The sequence below is a fragment of the Musa acuminata genome, chromosome BXJ3-2 (genome assembly GCF_036884655.1).
Source record: "Musa acuminata AAA Group cultivar baxijiao chromosome BXJ3-2, Cavendish_Baxijiao_AAA, whole genome shotgun sequence".
NCBI classification, from domain to species: domain Eukaryota; kingdom Viridiplantae; phylum Streptophyta; class Magnoliopsida; order Zingiberales; family Musaceae; genus Musa; species Musa acuminata.
Genome location: NC_088350.1, coordinates 21,600,493 through 21,618,345, shown reverse-complemented (window position 1 = coordinate 21,618,345; position 17,853 = coordinate 21,600,493). Strand labels below are relative to the sequence as shown.

Sequence of the window (17,853 nt, the reverse complement as noted above, 5' to 3'; positions counted from 1 at the left end):
AGGTGGAGAAGAGGATTCGAGATCGGATGTCTCCTTTGAAGCAGGAAATAGCTCTTCTTAGACCAATAGATTTTGGCGGCGCTGGGAAGACCAGTGGAAACGGTCAAAGCCAAAGAAAGATATTGACTTTTAGATATTTCCACATGTTTTTCGAATAGAATGACAATACTTAATTCTATAAAAACAGGCCCACAACATCTTATTTTGTTGGTGTATTTCCAACTTCTTCCTCATCACGAATGGGAACGCATCACAAAATTATTAGGCTTTTCTACGGACTTGACGCATTCTAGAAATCATGCTTTCCTCTCTCTCTCTCTCTGTCTCTCTCTCTCACACACACACACACATACACACACAGGGGGTCAAAAGGCAGGCAAATGGTCTACGTGAGCAATCCATCGCCTTAAGCAAGACAAAGAGAAGGATATGAATCATGACCGCAGCCGGCGAGAATGACCCATCACCAGTCCGGTCATCGGCTGCTTACCAACCGAAACGTGTCCATCCGCGAAGCATAAAATGAAGCATATCTCTACTTTGCTTAAACACACTTAACCTTCCACCAAATAGCATAAAACTAATGAGTTAACCGGCTACCGCCGGTTGACGACGACTAAGTTCAATTTCTTAACTATGTATTAAATTATATCGTGACATAACCCCAAGTAAATTAAATAAAATAGATATTTTATGGGAAAAAACCCATATTATTATTTTTTTAATCGAATGATACCTCTTCGATCAGTTCTTACTCAAGGATATTTTTTTATAAATTAAAAAAAATAGACATCCCATTTTTTTTCTCCTCCTCCTCTGTTTTTTTCCCTCCTTTTTCTTTCCTTTTGCTTCCGCTTCCTCCACCACTACCACCACCTCCTCTCCCTTTGGCTCGTTCTCTGTAACATTATTTGACGTTCAAACATTATCATCTATATATGAATGAGTCATCTATAGTCATAAAATCAGTCTATGCAACTCTCGATTCGAGATCACTAGCTTTTACTAACGATTTACTTTTGAATAAGCGAAGATCAATTAATTTTGTTACAACTCTTTCTCCTTTTCACATGTTTAGGAGAGAACATTCATACCTCTCTTTTATAAGAAGACATCACACATTCCTTAGAATAACTTCTAAATTTAAGAAGGAAGAGACTCAACACTTTTCAAGAGAGTTTATACACTTAAATTATAAGGTTTTCGTGCTTTCACCAATCAAGCATGAGTGAGATATTTATAGACCCAAATGACTTTATAAATGGACCTAAAAATTTAAATCTTCAGATTTTCAAGGTATTGGCAGTACTACCGCTTACGTTGGACGGTATTATCGCTTAACAGAGCATGAGAACCAGGGCTCTGGTGATACTACCATTTGCTTGGGCAATACTATCGCTTGACAATCTGGCGATATCATCGCCTGCCTGGGTAGTACCACCGCTTGATTGGGCAGTACATGTCATCGCCAATAACTCCATTTTGATCCTTCAACCACGGACCAAAATGCTTAAGCGGAAGTTAACATAATACACTCATCAGGCCCTTATAAGCTAATCATACACATTGCCCATTTCCGATGTGGGACTAATGGGATGTTACAATATCCCCAACTTAATTAGCTTGACGTCCTCGTCAAGGTCCAACATATCCCAGATCAAACCCTAGCATAGTACATGTGAGGATTAACTCAATGGTGGCTCCACGCCGTGATGAGTTCTCTGACTCCATCCATGGGTAGCCCTTTCCTACTCGAGCCCTCTCACCCTGCCCAAATGCTAGGTCGGCTTTGATACCAAATGTCACAACCCGAGTCTGATGAGCCAACTGGCCAATAACTCTATTTTGGTCCTTCAACCACGGACCAAAATGCTTAAGCGGGAGTTAACGTAGTACACTCATCAGACCCTTATAAGCTAATCATACACATTGCCCAGAGACATCCGATAAAATTGGAACGATACAGAGAAGATTAGCATGTCCCCTACGCAAGGATGACACGGCCAAATCGAGAAATGGTGAAAAATTTCTTTGATGCATTTTAGGAATCAAGGATGATGAGGCAATTTGGTCCTCCTATTTCAATTATTTCTGATTAATTAAATGTGATGAAAGGGTTGATCGGGGATATCAAATCGGAGTGTCACAGCGAAAGCGTGGTGAACTTAATTTCGTTAGTGGCATAAAAAATGGATGATGCAAATGGAAAAGATATTTGATGTACGAAATTGCTTGAATGATCAAAAGATTTCTTTTGCCACCTTATATTGGAAGTAGAGGTTGATCATTAATGGGAACAATGAAAAGAATTTTTGAAGATCAATGGCAAGAATGACAAGGACAAGTTTACCAATAAAAATATGATTGGAAATGAATTAAAAAGTGATAACAAGAGGGTTGTGATATTTGGTATCAGAGCCGACCTAGCATTTGGACAGGATGAGAGGGCTCGAGTAGGAAAGGGCTACCCGTGGATGGAGTCGAGAACTCATCATGGTGTGGAGCCATCACTGAGTTAATCCTCATATGCACTATGCTAGGGTTCGATCTGGGATATGTTGGGCCTTGACGAGGACGTCAAGCTAATTGAGTTGGGGATATTGTAACATCCCATTAGTCTCACATCGGAATTAGGCAATGTGTATGATTAGTTTATAAGGGCCTGATGAGTGTACTACGTTAACTCCCGCTTAAGCATTTTGGTCCGTGGTTGAAGGACCAAAATGGAGTTATTGGCCAGTTGGCTCATCAGACCAACTGGTGTTGTAAGCTTAAGTAAAAGACATTTGGATTTGAAAATGGAAGTCACCACAAAAGACTCAATCATGTGTGATGCAAGTTTCCCGATCGTTTCTCCTCGTGCAAGTGTTCTAATCCTATCCTACAGAATTATTAGTCTTTGATCTCATATTTATTCTGAATTATTCGAAAGATTTCAGCCTAGAACCTAATATTTCTCTTGTTAGATACAAAAATCATGGATCTGAAATTTTTCGGTAAACTGACCCCTTTACATTGTTTCAGCCATAATTTCTAGCACCAAACGTGGATTTAGGCAGGACCTTGTTCATTCGAAAGTAGGCTCTGATACCAAATGTCATGACCCGAGTCTGATGAGCCAACTGGCCAATAATTCCATTTTGGTCCTTCAACCACGGACCAAAATACTTAAGCGGGAGTTAGCCCTTATAAGCTAATCATACACATTGTCAACTTCGGATGTGGGACTAATGAGATGTTACAGTACAACCGTCTAATAACTTGGGAACTTGGGCTCTAGCGGTACTATCACTTGCCTGGATGATATCATCGTCTGACAACTTCAGAACCCGAGCTCTAGTGATACTATCGCTTGCGGTTGGTCACCGACTGATATAATATTGGATTATAGAGAAATCTTGAGCCTTGTGATGTTTTGAGGTGTTTGTGCAGCCCAAATATTATATTATTCATTTGGAGAACTATTTCTTTGGTCATTATTGGCGAATTGACAAATATTTACAGCTCCATCGTACATATATTTTTTTTTCAAGGTCATTAGAAGATTGAACACTCATGATAGATAATTTATTTCACTATAGCTATGCTCATTGTATTATGTGATACACTAGTCACACAACATGCACATGTTTCATATATGCTCGTATATGGTGGCTTTGACAGTATGGTCTCATTTAATCTTACCAAAAGTTTTAACAGTTGCAAAGTCAGTGGGTTATCCAGACTGCGTATGTTTTTGTTTTACAAAGGCAAAGAAACTATTTGCAAAGTGAAACATCTGAACGATGCGGGACAAAATCCCCATTCCAAAGAAATCAGATTTGATTAGTGGATAGCAATAATTACAGCAGGAAATCCATCACAGGTAGTCCTCTTTATCTCATCAAATAAGGTGAGAACTTTTTGCCAATATGGAAATGAGGAAGGAATAGCAGTTGCTATGCAACATTTCATTTCTATTCTTTCTAAGCATCCAAAGAGAGGTGGTAATAAAACATCTTTTAGCCAAGGACTCGAGGGCCAACTATTTAAGTGTTGGAACTGATGTTTCAGAGGCAAGATCCAAGTAATGCAAAGCAAAATGACATTTGAAAAAAAATGTGTTCAACGGAGTCAAAATTAGATCGATGCAGGAATTAGTGAATGATATTTGAAAGCTAATGAAAAGTGGAAAGATAGCTCCAAAAGAGTTTTCAAAGAAACATTATGATGCTTGAAGAACATTGAGGTTCACATAGTTATCCAGCTATCTCAGATCTCATCTAAGCTACAATGCTGTAAAAAAGTTGTAAAGGCTTTTCGAGGTAGCAATTCCATCTTTTGCCTAGGGGGGGTGAGGATAAGGTCAAAAACACGAGTAAGTCATTCAAGAATGTTAAGAAAGATAGATCATTTGGAAAGAGGGATATCGGTAATTCATGAGTCTTTTTAGAGCATTGATATTAAGGAAGATAAACCATTTGGAGAGAGGGATATTGGTAATTCAGTGGATGTTAGTGAAGCTGATAAATTTTTTAAGATTATATTTGACATTTTTCATAATTGAACATATATTTTTCCAAGTATAGGATGAGTTTTGAGAGAGATGTTCTAGGGGTGAGGAGTGCCATACTTGGTGGACATGATCTTAACCCATAAAGTGTGATCAATGCTAGCACTACTAACATTGAGGGTGAGAAGGATAGACACCAATAGAATTTTTGATTAGAAAATAGTCTCTAAGGAAATAAATGTGACATTATTTTAGCTGATAAGCCTTAACTTTTTGGATGCACTAGAGTCTCTCCAAAAGAAACTCTTAGAAATGTTAGAGATCTTATGGATAGTGTTGTTAGGGAGCTAAGTGTTAATCATAAGTGAAGAGGAAGGAGTTGAGAACAAAATTGATGAGTATTGGTTTACCCATCTTGGAAATCATATTCATCTACCAACCTTGAATTTTGGATGTGATTTTATCAATTAATCTATCTTAGAAAGGTTGAAGGAGATGATCATAAGAGATAAAGTCCTCAAATAGCCAATTCCCCTCCCTAATGCCAAGAAGGTTATCATATTGAATCTCAATGTTTTGATAAGAGGGAGAGGCAAGGCATTTTGAGTGCTCCTAAGGATGATCTTTAGCATTGAAAGAAAAATTCTTTAGGTTTATATGAGAGGTTTATTAGAGGAGTCGTACTTATATAGGGATAACTCAATAGCTTTATAATTAATCTCATATATTGAAGAATTTATTTGTCTCGACGGATGTAGGCAAAATTTGCTAAATCACATTAATCTTATGCTAACTAGCTAGTATATTCTTTAATAGTTGATAACTGTAATTTTTTTTTTTTTGGTTTTTAGAATCATCTCTCCATCCCCCACCGGTGGTATCCGAGTCTAATAGTGTTTGGGGGTGAAAGCATGTTGATGAAATTCTTGGAAAGCTAGAAGAAAATAAGCTTTAAGAGTAATATAAAATTTGATCATAAATTTGTCAAGGCTCGTCTAATGGCATAGATTTGAGAATAGAGAAGATATGGATGTAAGTAAAATCCTTCATAATGGAGTCCCATTTATTAAGAGATATGAGAGAGATGAGGGTAGCAAGATTGATTAGAAGACTTAAGGAAGATACAAGCATCCTAAAGCTTGGTGTATCCTAGGAGGCAAAATGTTCAAATATGATTAACATTATATAAGATTTAACCATTCTCAAGTTGGATGATGTTGATGGAGTTAATATGATTTCTTATATGAGCAGTTATGGTAATATCCCATTAGTCCCACATTGGAAGTGGGGAATGTGTATGATTAGCTCATAAGGGCCTGATGAGTGTACTACGTTATCTCCCGCTTAAGCATTTTGGTCCGCCGTTGAGGACCAAAATAGTTGACGAGGTTCGATTTGGGATATGTCGGGCCTTGACGAGGACGAGGACGTCAAGCTAATTGAGTTGGGGATAATGTAATATCCCATTAGTTCCACATCGGAAGTGAGGAATGTGTGGAATGTGTATGATTAGCTCATAAGGGCCTGATGAGTGTACTACGTTACCTCCCGCTTAAGCATTTTGGTCCGCCGTTGAGGACCAAAATGGAGTCATGAGGACTTAGTTGTTATACTTAGTTGTTATGTAATAATTTGAAGCAATTGAGAATTCTTACTCATTGTAGTCATCTTGAAGAGGTCTGCCCTCCTTGCCATCAAAAAGCCTTTCGATCTTTATTGGGCTGGATAAAAATCACCTTTCCATTATTGTTTGAAACTTTTTATCTTGTATATGAGTTTCCAATATGAAAATTTTGTGAATAAATATTTTGATCTAATTGGTTAGTGTAAGACTTTTTATTAGCCCATAATAATTCTAGAAAATGATGTTCATAGCTAAAATAGTGAGCGAGTGAAAGAAAAGCTAATAAAATGAGGTGATTTCCATGTCGTAGTTAGAACCTGAACTATGAGAGTTTGTTTTCAATTCAAGCCATTTCTTTTTTCTTTTGTATTTTAGATAAAAAGTAAGGGATCAGGGCTTACCTATCTTTAGGAAAGAAGTATCTATGCTCTAAGAATGCAACATCTACCACCACTCAAAATGTTCAATCTCAGATTTTAATGATGAAACCAATTGATAGTGTCTATCTGATCTACGTTTTTAGTGATACATGAAGCTTCGATCAGGGATAGATAATTAAAGTAGGAAAAATCATGTTGGGTCGGAGTAGAACATGTCAAAAGATTAAACATCGAGACGAAGGATCGATCAATATATCGATAGAAGGCCTCGGGCCAAGAAGAGTAGAAATTGGGCCAAGAAAATCGGAGTTACGGAGGTCAACTGGTCGATTAGGCAATAGGCCACAAGAGAGGATGATGCACCGAAGAATCAAACGAGACGTCGATTAACCAATAACATGTCGGACAATATTTGATTAGCTTAGTAATAATTGTCTAGATCGAAGTAGATTTTAAGTGTGTAGGATTAACTACGATAGCGATCAAGACATAAAGCAAAATGAAGTCCCTGAGTCAAGAACGAGATTTCGTTGGGAGTTCGAGAGTTCGTTGGAAGATTTACCGGAATTGACCGAGAAGTCTAGGAGCTTGCCAAAGAAGCTCGTTGGAACTTGCTAAGAACATCGTCATGAAGTCCAGGAGCTTGCCGGGAGTCCATTGGAACATTACCGAGAAATCATCGGAAGTTCACTGAAAGATCGCTGGAAGCTCGTCGGAAGAAACCTAGACTAATCGGACTTGACTTGCTTAGTGTATATCTTAAAATTTGTAGTTATTATATAATTAGGTTGGAATCGGGCAAACTCAATTAGGGAATAATTGGGCTTAAGTCTGGGTTGTGCTGGGCTAACTGAAAGGCCCAAACAATGATCCAATATGTGGCATCATCAATGGCTCAGTCTATGAGGCATAATCTCTAAGACTGTTCAAGCGGTGGTACCATCCAGTGTCAGGCAATGGTACTGTTAGTTTGGGTAGTGGTACCATCCAGACACAGTCTTCTAGGCGGTGGTATCGCCTAGTGTCAGTGTTGTAGGTGGTGGTATCACCAGTACCCCAAAAACTAGGGATAAGACTCTTTTAGGCTCCAAGTTTGAATCCACTTAAGGCCTATAAATACCCCTCTCATTCATGGTTAACATACACAAGAATTGAAACAAAAACGCAGTTGTAATCTTATGAGAACTCCTCTTAAGCTCTAAGTGTTAGTCTTGTTTAAAAGAGGAGTGAATAGGGTTGTAAAGGTTCTCTCCTGAACCTGTCAAAAGGAGAATTGAGTTGTAAGGGTAGTTGATCTTCGCCCATTAAAGGAAAATCGTTAGTGGATGTTGGTGGTCTCGATGGAAGAGGAATCGGGAATGGATATAAGTTATGACGACTGAACCACTATAAAACTTGGTTTACATTTCTATTCTTGCTATTTACCTTCATTGTAGACTGATTTTTATCTGCATTTTTATCAGTGGTACCGTCCAGACAGTCTTCTAGGCGGTGGTATCGCCTAGTGTCAGTGTTATAGGTGGTGGTATCGCCAGTACCCCGAAAACTGGGGATAAGACTCTTTTAAGCTCCAAGTTTGAATCCACTTAAGGCCTATAAATACCCCTCTCATTCCTGGTTAACATACACAAGAATTGAAACAAAAACACAGTTGTAATCTTATGAGAACTCCTCTTAAGCTCTGAGTGTTAGTCTTGTTGAAGAGAGGAGTGAATAGGGTTGTAAAGGTTCTCTCCTGAACCTGTCAAAAGAAGAATTGAGTTATAAGAGTAGTTGATCTTCGCCTATTGAAGGAAAATCATTAATGGATATTGGTAGTCTCGACGGAAGAGGAATCGGGAGTGGATGTAGGTTACGACGACCGAATCACTATAAAACTTGGTTTGCATTTCTATTCTTGCTATTTACCTTCATTGTAAACTGATTTTTATCCGTTGTATTAATTCACACCCCGCCCCCACCCCCTTAGTGCTGATTCAACCTAACACAAAAAACTTAGAAACCTTTTCGATAAGGGTGTTGAAGTTGTCTCAGAAAGGAAGAACTAGAGAGTGATACTAGTTGAGATATGAGCACTTTGTGTCACTAATTTAGTAGAGAACTCAAATGAGATATTTATTATGGAGCCAGGATTTGTGCCAAGAGCTAGGGGTAGGTTGTTGGTGGAGGTTGTCTCCTTCAGGAGTAGCATAAAGGGAAAAAAGAGAGAAATGCCTCAATTCTATTAAGGTATCCGACCCTATATCAATTATAACAATGAGAGAGAGAGAGAGAGAGAGAGAGAATGATAGGATAAGGAAAGGGAGGCATAGAGGTGGTGAAGACTATAGATTAATGGGTGAATAGGCCTCACCAACGGCTATGTCAAGGGGTGTAATAAAGATGGATTGTGAGATAATTTTGAGAATCTAGAAAGATGCCCAATTATCACTATTGAGGATTTGAAGCAGGGGGGGTTACATAAATGGAGCAAGTCATTTCTATATTGACTAAGAATAGGCCATTCAAGGGATTTAAATTGATTTGAGCGGATTTTTTAGGATATAAAACCTATAGAGATTAATTGGATTAGACATAAGATGTCCTCCTAGGTTTCTAAAAGATCTATGAACTTGATCCAATGGTCTAGTTGGATAAACTCCAAAAGGGGCAAAGTAGGGATCATACTAGAACCATCTTGGACATTAGGGACAATATGTATATTATGGCCTAGTCTAGAGCCCAACCTGATTAGTTCAATCATATTGCTTTTGGGTTTAGTCCAACTGTGCCATTGGACCTTGATCCATAGTCTATACAAGGTATCATCTTCTTTATGGGTTTGTGTGGATGACATTGAGGTTGGAAGGCTAGTTGTTGGAGCTTGTACCATCAATAGAGGCGACGATAAAATCTTCTCTGCACATATAAGCATATCCACATCTTATAAACAAAAGTAGGAAATGCTCCCTATAAGATTGATTGATTGGAAACCCATAAAGGTTTTTAAAAGCTTTGAAAGAGCATCTTTGACAGCCTTAAGGGGAGGTTCTATCAAAGAACTTTCTATAAAGGCTATGCTTCTAAGAGGATCTAGCATTGTTGAGTTCTTTAACATCCAGAGTGATAAAGAGTTTTGAACTATTTTGTAATATGAAATTTGGCTTCCAATATAGAGTTTTGACTCCATAAGGAAACACCATAAGCTTGTCGGAGGAGAATAGCCCAGGAAAGAGAGGTTAGAGTTTTGGAAACGAATTGAGGCTGCTATATAAAGGTTATTTAGAAAGCGATCGAGACGATCCTTGGTTGGGAAGTAAGGATTTTGGAAGTAGACTAAGACTATGATTTGAGAGTCAACTTGGAAGGGTTCGAGGTAACCTTAAGCAAGGAAGTAGAGGCTAGCATAGAGGCAGGGGTGGTGAGCATCATCATGCAAAAAGTCGGGGTGAATATGGTGAAAGAGGGTGAGGGTCCAAAACCATATGCATAGAGGTGATGGGAAGGTGAGAACTCATGGGAAGCCACCTTTCTACCAAGTTCTTGTTACTTGTACATTTGATTTCATGCCTTTTAACATTCCTACACAATCTTATAGTTTAATTTAAATCTTTAAAAATTTTAGTTTCATCAAATATGTATAATATTAAATTATTTTTTGATTATAGTAAATTTTATTTTAAATTAAGTGATCATAGACGATCTTAATAACACTCAACCAAATTGGCCAACCTCCATTGACTTGAAGACTTGAAGCATTGTTTGGCCAAGTAAAGCCCAAAATATAACAATCCACTAACCTCAATCCTAGTCCTAGTTAGTCTTAGAGTAGGGTAACTCTCACTCAAATACGAGCAGCCATAAGATATGAGTAGTGCTAAGTCTTAATAGGAGTAGGACTTCCATGCGCCAACCCTAAGTAAGTCCTAATAATATTAGGACTTCCCAAATCTTAAATACATTATGACTCTCCAAGTCCTAATCGAGTTAGGACTCTATTCATTTCTCAACTATAATTGGAGGAGAACAGACCCATCCAAGGCATCCTAAAGCTATCTAAGTCATGCCCCTTCTTGAGAAATCAATCGGCCTTAGGCTAAGATGAGACGGGAGATAGAGAGGAAGTGGTTTGCAAGTTCTATAGTCCTTCCTATTTGCAACCACCTTACTATAGAGATCATTTTCAACTTGTTGCCGGCCTTAATAGGGTTCTGCCCTTCCGTTGCATCCCCTTCTTCCTCAAGTTGTAGTAGTCCAAACTTTATGTCAAAGCTTTATCCAATAATTTTGAGAAGTCCCTAATGTCTATTATTGCTGTACAAACTTTAAAAGAAGGTTCTAATTGCAAGAGCGGAGACTGAAACTGAAAATAATGTATAATTTGTTGAGAGCACCTACATACTGTCTAAAGGCAACCTCTATTCTTACGCACCCATAAGCTTTTTATCATGCTTTTATTATATTATTTTTTTAAAGTCTTGTAGTTAGTACTTTGATTTTACAAATAATAGAGTTTGTTATTTCTTTCGGTTTTACAATTGGCCTTTTTGCGATGGTTCTCTCCTCCACCAAAATTTTATCTGAAAAGTGATATTGAGTTGATGAATCGTTAAACTTGAATCCCACTCAGATCATTAAGGAAGAAGAGAAATATTGAATCCGGTTCTATTATATGCCTAATAATAGGTTCACTAGTGGTTCTCTTGTATTTCGACATCACGAAAGACTATAACATAATGTAAAAATATTATAATTAAAAATTTTAAGATAAATCCTATTTTTTACATTATTTTTATATTATGTTCTAGTATTTTCAATCATATTAGTAAAATATTATAGTGTAGTACAACAATAATATGATTGAAGTGTCGATTTCTAGTATTATTCTACAACAACTATGAATTATATGTTTGTGAAAATATCAGGTATAGGATTCAACTTCAAAAATCTCATTTATAATATTTTTATATCATGTTGCAATATTTTTAGTAATACTAGGAAAACATCACAATAAAGTACAAAAACATTATAAGTGTGAATCGCTCCATAGGAACAATGAAAATTGGTCTATTGGAATCCTAAGAATCGGTCCATATGAAAAGAGAGGGAAAGGGTGGGAAATGGGGTAGGTTTCAACTTTAAAACACTTATTTATAATATTTTTGTACTGTGTTACAGTGTTTCATCAATACTATGAAAACACTATAATGAAGTACAGAAATACTATAAGTGAGAACTAGCCCATAGAAACAATGAGAACTTGTCTATAGAAACCCTAAGAGAGGGAAAGAGAGGAAAAAGGGGTAGGTGGTTTACTGTCAAGTCAAGGGTATTGCATGTATTAGGCAAAGAAGGGCCATTACTCGAAAATTCTAAAAATGGGAGTCACTTTCTTGGAAAGCCCAAAAAAAGAGGTATTTTTTGAGAATTTATCTAATTTTATTATAAATTAAGGATAAAGAGAAATATTAAATCTCCTTAGGAGAGTTTCATTATATGCTCAACAATAGATTTGCTACTAGTTCCTTTATGTTTGAAGTAAAAATTATGAGTTTCGACATCACGAAGATCTTGCTTAGGAATGCCATCAATGAAATGAAGGCATGCATGTTGTCCAACCACCATAATCACAAACTTTATCTTTTCTCTGACAAACAGTTTTGTTGATCACAATAGAGGGTCCTACTATAGTATCTATATGATCAAGGGATTCTATATTTTTAAATTATATTAGACCCAATGTTATGAAGTTGACCTTCCAAGTCTTCTCCATTGACTGACTAATCTGGACCCTCGTTATTTTATGTTTGATCTCTTATATCATCTTCTCCCTCATAGATAGATTTTTTTGGCAATGATAGAAGTCTATACTAAGTGATCACCACTCTAAAGGCTTTATAAGTCTTCAACTTCATTGGCACACATGAGGACATGATTGAGTCATTGAGAGGCATGAGAATATATTATTTGTGAGGTCAAATGACATGCATCCCTCCATCTGAAATTATTATTTTATCATATGATGCTTATTCATTAAAATATAGAGATATATTGGTATTTATAATAATAAATCCTAATTCATTAAAGACTTATCTTGTTGCTTGAATTCATAATCCTAATACTCCAAGTAATTTGAATTTTTGAAACACTTGCCAACCCCAATATTGAACTATATTTCTTACACCATAATATTCATTATTACAAATCATAATTGACTCTTATCATAGGGTTACATGTTTATGATTATGCATAATCTTAATTTTTTAATGAGAATTTCTAAGGATTATCCAAATCCTAGTTGCAACCATTTATATATTCTCTCGCATACAATGGCCCATATTAGGAATATGTATAGAGTTATATCTCATATAAGATATCACTTTGGATTACTATTCAGGTAATACTTTTTTTATCTCTTTATATATGAATACTATTCACTATAGGAATGAGCTCAGAGTTATGCCTTATATATCATATATTTTAAAAGAGTTCACAAATGTGCTTATAGACGAATCAATTAAATATATTCCATCAAATAGGGATATCAATAGGTTAGGACAAGAGCGGAGAGTGCTTCCCCCATTCCTACCCCATTCCTCATTTCCCATTTAGACGGGATAGGGGAGGGGATAGAGAATCTCTACTAGGGACGAGAAACATGTGGATTCTTCATATTCTTCTAATTAATTAATTTTATTTTTTTAAAAAATAAAATTATTATAAAAAAATTAATTATACTAAAATTTATAAATAATAAAAATAATATTTATAAATTTTACATATTACAAGAATATTCAATATAAATATTTCCAAATATAATCACAACCAAATAAATACAAATATGTCCAAATAAATCTATACTTTAATAATTTTCTTCATTAATTTTATATTTTTAATGTCCATGCTCACATATCTATGCAAGATGAATCCTACATAAATAAGAAAATATATAAAGTGTCTAGCAAAAAAAATAAAAAATATATAATATTATTAAAAAAAATAAAATATATATCAATTACCTCACAATCATCTTTATCCTCTTCAAATGATATGCAACATTTCAAATAAGCTATTAAATATTAATTTATTACATAAGAAAGAACATTTAAGAATTAATACTAAAAAATAGAAATTAAAGTATTTTCATTCAAACTAAAGTTCATACCATAACTAGTCTTGAACTTTTGATGAAATATTTTATTCATTTATTTAATATTTATTTATATAATTTATAAATATACTAAAAATTATATACAAGATTAGTTTAGTGGTTAATGTTGGAATGTTGTAGTTATAGGTATTTGGTTCGATTCTCAAATATATAACTTTATTTATATTAATAATAATATTATATTATATATAATAGAATAATATAAATTGGGATGATGAATACATTACCAAACCTCATTCTATAACCCTATGGGTAATAGAAACTATCCCATATTCCCACCCCATTCAGTGTGAGTCCCTATGGTATGATACAATTGACACCTCTACGTTCAATCCATTGCTTGAAAGAGGTTTAAGAAAATATAGAAACTTATCTTCTCCAAAGAAGTCAAAATATAATTTATTTAATTATCTTTGATATGATTATAATTTCTTTATTCTTATAAAAGGGACCAAAAAATTGTGATAGAATCATTAAAAGAATGGGTAAATTAATTGACTCCTTTTTTGGCATTTCATGTTTGTGGTGTGAAGTCACATCTAATTTTTCAATGATATACTTTAATTGTTCATTTATGCAAAGATTTCTCAAAGAGTGTCCAGTAGTTATCTTTTTTCTATTATCTTCTCATTATTATCTTTCTCTTTCTCTTCTCCTCCTTCTATTTCGCTCCTATAAAAATATCTCACTTTTAGTTGTCATACATCAATCAGGTCATATAAGAGCTTTTGGTTTAGCTAAGATATTCCATCAAGGTTGATCTATATATCAATTACACACTTAGGAAGATTTCCTATGTGGTAGAAATAAAATCTATTCGTTTTCATTTAACTAAATTTTCTATTGTTTAAGGAGTCTTTTACAAATTCTTTAAATTGCCACATGATGTTGTTTTCTAGATTGACTATGATGAAGAAAAAATAATAATAATTAAAAAAGGACAAAGAATAATCTAGTCACAAAAAGGGGAAAACAATCAAGTATCATGAAAAGGAAGATCATTTGGCAGGATGAACCTGGAAACATTTCTTCTCCAAAGAATGTAAAAAAAATTATTCATTTGATTAGTCTTGATATGCTTGAACTTTTTTCTTATTAATTATTTTCTTTTCTTCTTGTACATGGGTCTATAAAAACGGGCCATAACATTGTAATGAGTTGATAAATTAGTTATTTTTCTGACAGTAGTTATGTTTTATAAAAAAATTTTGATAAATTATTCTCTTCCTTTCTTACAATTTCTCTTTTATAAAAAATATTTCACTATTATCAATTCAACCTCATATCTTATCAACCACCCACGATGGGACATTTTCTTGAAGTCAACTTGCAATAGGGCAAGATTTTGCCCTAAGACAATGTCCTACACGATTCTGCACTCATCTTCTATTTCTTTATCTTATATTTAAAAAATATAATTATGTTTGATTTATTAATTAATTATAGTCTAGTATTAGTTTATGTTTCAAAAATATATTTTTAGAAATGAGGGGAAAAATAAAAATTTTCATTACTCTTCTCATTAGTACCTTTTTCTTAATGTTTTGGCATTTACAATGTTATTTATTGATATTCAATCTTTTGGGTTGTTAAGGACAAAAATATTATTTACCAGGGACTTCCTTATAATACCTAATCATCCAAATTTTCTTTCTCGTTTTGCATGGGGCCAACATCCAACGTGATTTTTATTCCTTTCTCTTATATTTGAAAATTTAATTTTGTTGATTATCATTAAATTAAACATATATAACTGGATTAGCTTCTGATGAGTTCTTGCATCATTTTATAATTTTTGATGCTAATCCATGCTGTATTTTATAGTTATGTATTTGTTATTAATATTCTGCTAATGGTTAATCTTTTGCAATTTGCTATGATGTTCATGCACCACACTAACATAATATTTTGCACATTTTATCAAAAAAATAAATTAATACTACTGATAAAAATATTGTTTCCATTGAACTTCTGCTGGTAAAAAGAAAAACCCTAAAAATTTGTTTGTATAATTTTTTGTAAGAATAAAAATTCTACTAAAGTAATTTCTGTTTAGAAATTATTAAAAAAAATCAAATCCAAGATGTAACCTTTTACTGAATTTTTTTAATACCAACTTGGTTATTTAATTATTTTTATATTTTAAAATTCAGAATTTGAAGGTTTCAGAATTACCAATTTTGAAATATTCCATTATTTAAAAAAACTTCAAATTCCGAAATTTAACAAAAGACCTTTCTACAATTTCATTCCTTATCAAAATTTCCATATAACTGCTTCAAACAAAAAAAAAATCAGTCTTTTCTGTTTTAGGAACAACCAAATCCAGTGCATGTAAGTCAAAAAGGAAAGTTTGAAATCCTTTTTGACTTTTCTTTTAAAGTATATTAAAAATTAATTACTAAATTTGTTATAAGAAATCTATTTTAAAGAAGCAAACTTATTCTAAAACTTTGGTAAATCTATTTATGAAAAATGGATTATTGAAATATTTTAATGCAAGAAATGGATTATTGAAATAAACTTCTGATGACCAAAAATACAGGTCCTTCAAGAAGGACAATTATTCATACCCTTCTTCTCATGAAGCTCGTTGCATTTTGTGTAAACAACTTGGTGGGCACAGGGGAAAGAAGACAACCTACATCTCTTCAGAGAGGCACGTAACAAATTCGTGTTCACGCTGTAGTTCTTCAGATGCTAATTCCTGAGTATATATATCCATGAACTTGGCCAATATACTGGAGTTGTTACTTCTCTTTCCAATCATAAATAGGATGCATGAGGTTGCAGAAGGCTAGATAAATAAGAATCTTAGTATAACATACCTGACTGGTGCTATATTATTTACATTCATTTTTGTGATTTTGTCTTTCTTCAGATACTTTGATAAGGTAACTGCTACCATCTATTTGTTAACTGTATGAAATTTACGACGTAGATTCCACAAAGAATATAGTTTGAATGAACTTAATCTTAACAGAACCGATACTTATTTCTGTTGGTCACCAGCTGATGTAATGTTGGATTCTAGAGAAAGCTTCAGCTTTGTGATGTTATGAGGTGTTTGTGCAGCCCAGATATTATATTGTTCGTTTGGAGAACTATTTCTTTGGTCATTATTGGTGAATTCATAAATATTTACGGCTCAGTAGTACATGTTTTATTTTGTGGTGTATAGAAGCTTGAACACTCATGATAGATAACTTATTTCATCATAGTTATGCTCATTGTATTATGTGATACATTGGTCACACAACATGCACATGTTTCACATATGCTCATATCAATTCCGTAAAACAAGTAAATATATTGTGGCTTTGACAGTATGGTCTCGTTTAGTCTCGCCAAAAGGTTTAACAGTTGCAAAGTCAGTGGGTCATCCAGACTGCGTGTGAGTTTTTGTTTTTCTTCTTTTGCCAAGGCAAAGAAACTATTTGCAAAGTGAAACATCTGAGCTATGCGGGACAAAATCCTCATTCCAAAGAAATCAGATTTGATTAGTAGCTAGCAATAATTACAGCATGAAATCCATCTCAGGTGGTAGGTTCTCTTTTTCTCATCAAATAAGATGAGAGCTTTTTGCCAATATGGAAATAAGGAAGGAATAGTAGTTGCTGTGCAACGTTTTATTTCGATTCTTTCAAAGCATCCAAGAGACGTGGTAATAAAACATCTTAATTTGTTGAAGGAATCTTTCTCAAAACCTTCTCCCTCTTTTAGCCAAGACTAGAGGTAAGTGTTGGAACTAGATCCAATTAATGCAAAGCCAAATGACATTTGAAAAAAATGTATTCAATGGAGTCAGAATCCATATGGTAGATCCGACGGAAATTGGTGAATGATGTTTGCAAGCCAATGGAAGTGGAAAGATGACCCCAATGCCTATCTCGCAAAAAGTTGGAAGGGCCTTTTGAGATAGTGGCATCCAAGAGTATTGATGTTAATAAAAATAGATCATTTGGAAAGAGGGATGTTGGTAATTCGAGAGTCGTTCCTGATGTCAGAGCATTGATGTTAAGAAAGACCATTTGGAGAGAGAAATGTTGTAATTTGGGAATCGTCCTAGATGTCAGTGAAGGTATTAGAACTGATAAGTTTCTCAAGACTATATTTAGCATTTTCTATAGTTAGAACAAATACTTTTCCAAAGTGTAGGATAAGTTTTTGAGAGAAATATTTTAGGAGTGAGGAGTGCCTGGCGGAT

At 34.5% G+C, this 17,853-nt stretch overlaps 1 non-coding gene across 1 annotated transcript; it reads left to right on the top strand.

Annotated features, from left to right (window-relative positions):
* Positions 1 to 1,931: 1,931 nt before the first annotated feature.
* LOC135632163 (U6 spliceosomal RNA) lies at positions 1,932 to 2,030 on the top strand. The gene has a single exon (XR_010494622.1). It is a non-coding gene; the product is annotated as a U6 spliceosomal RNA (small nuclear RNA).
* The last annotated feature ends 15,823 nt before the right edge of the window (positions 2,031 to 17,853 follow it).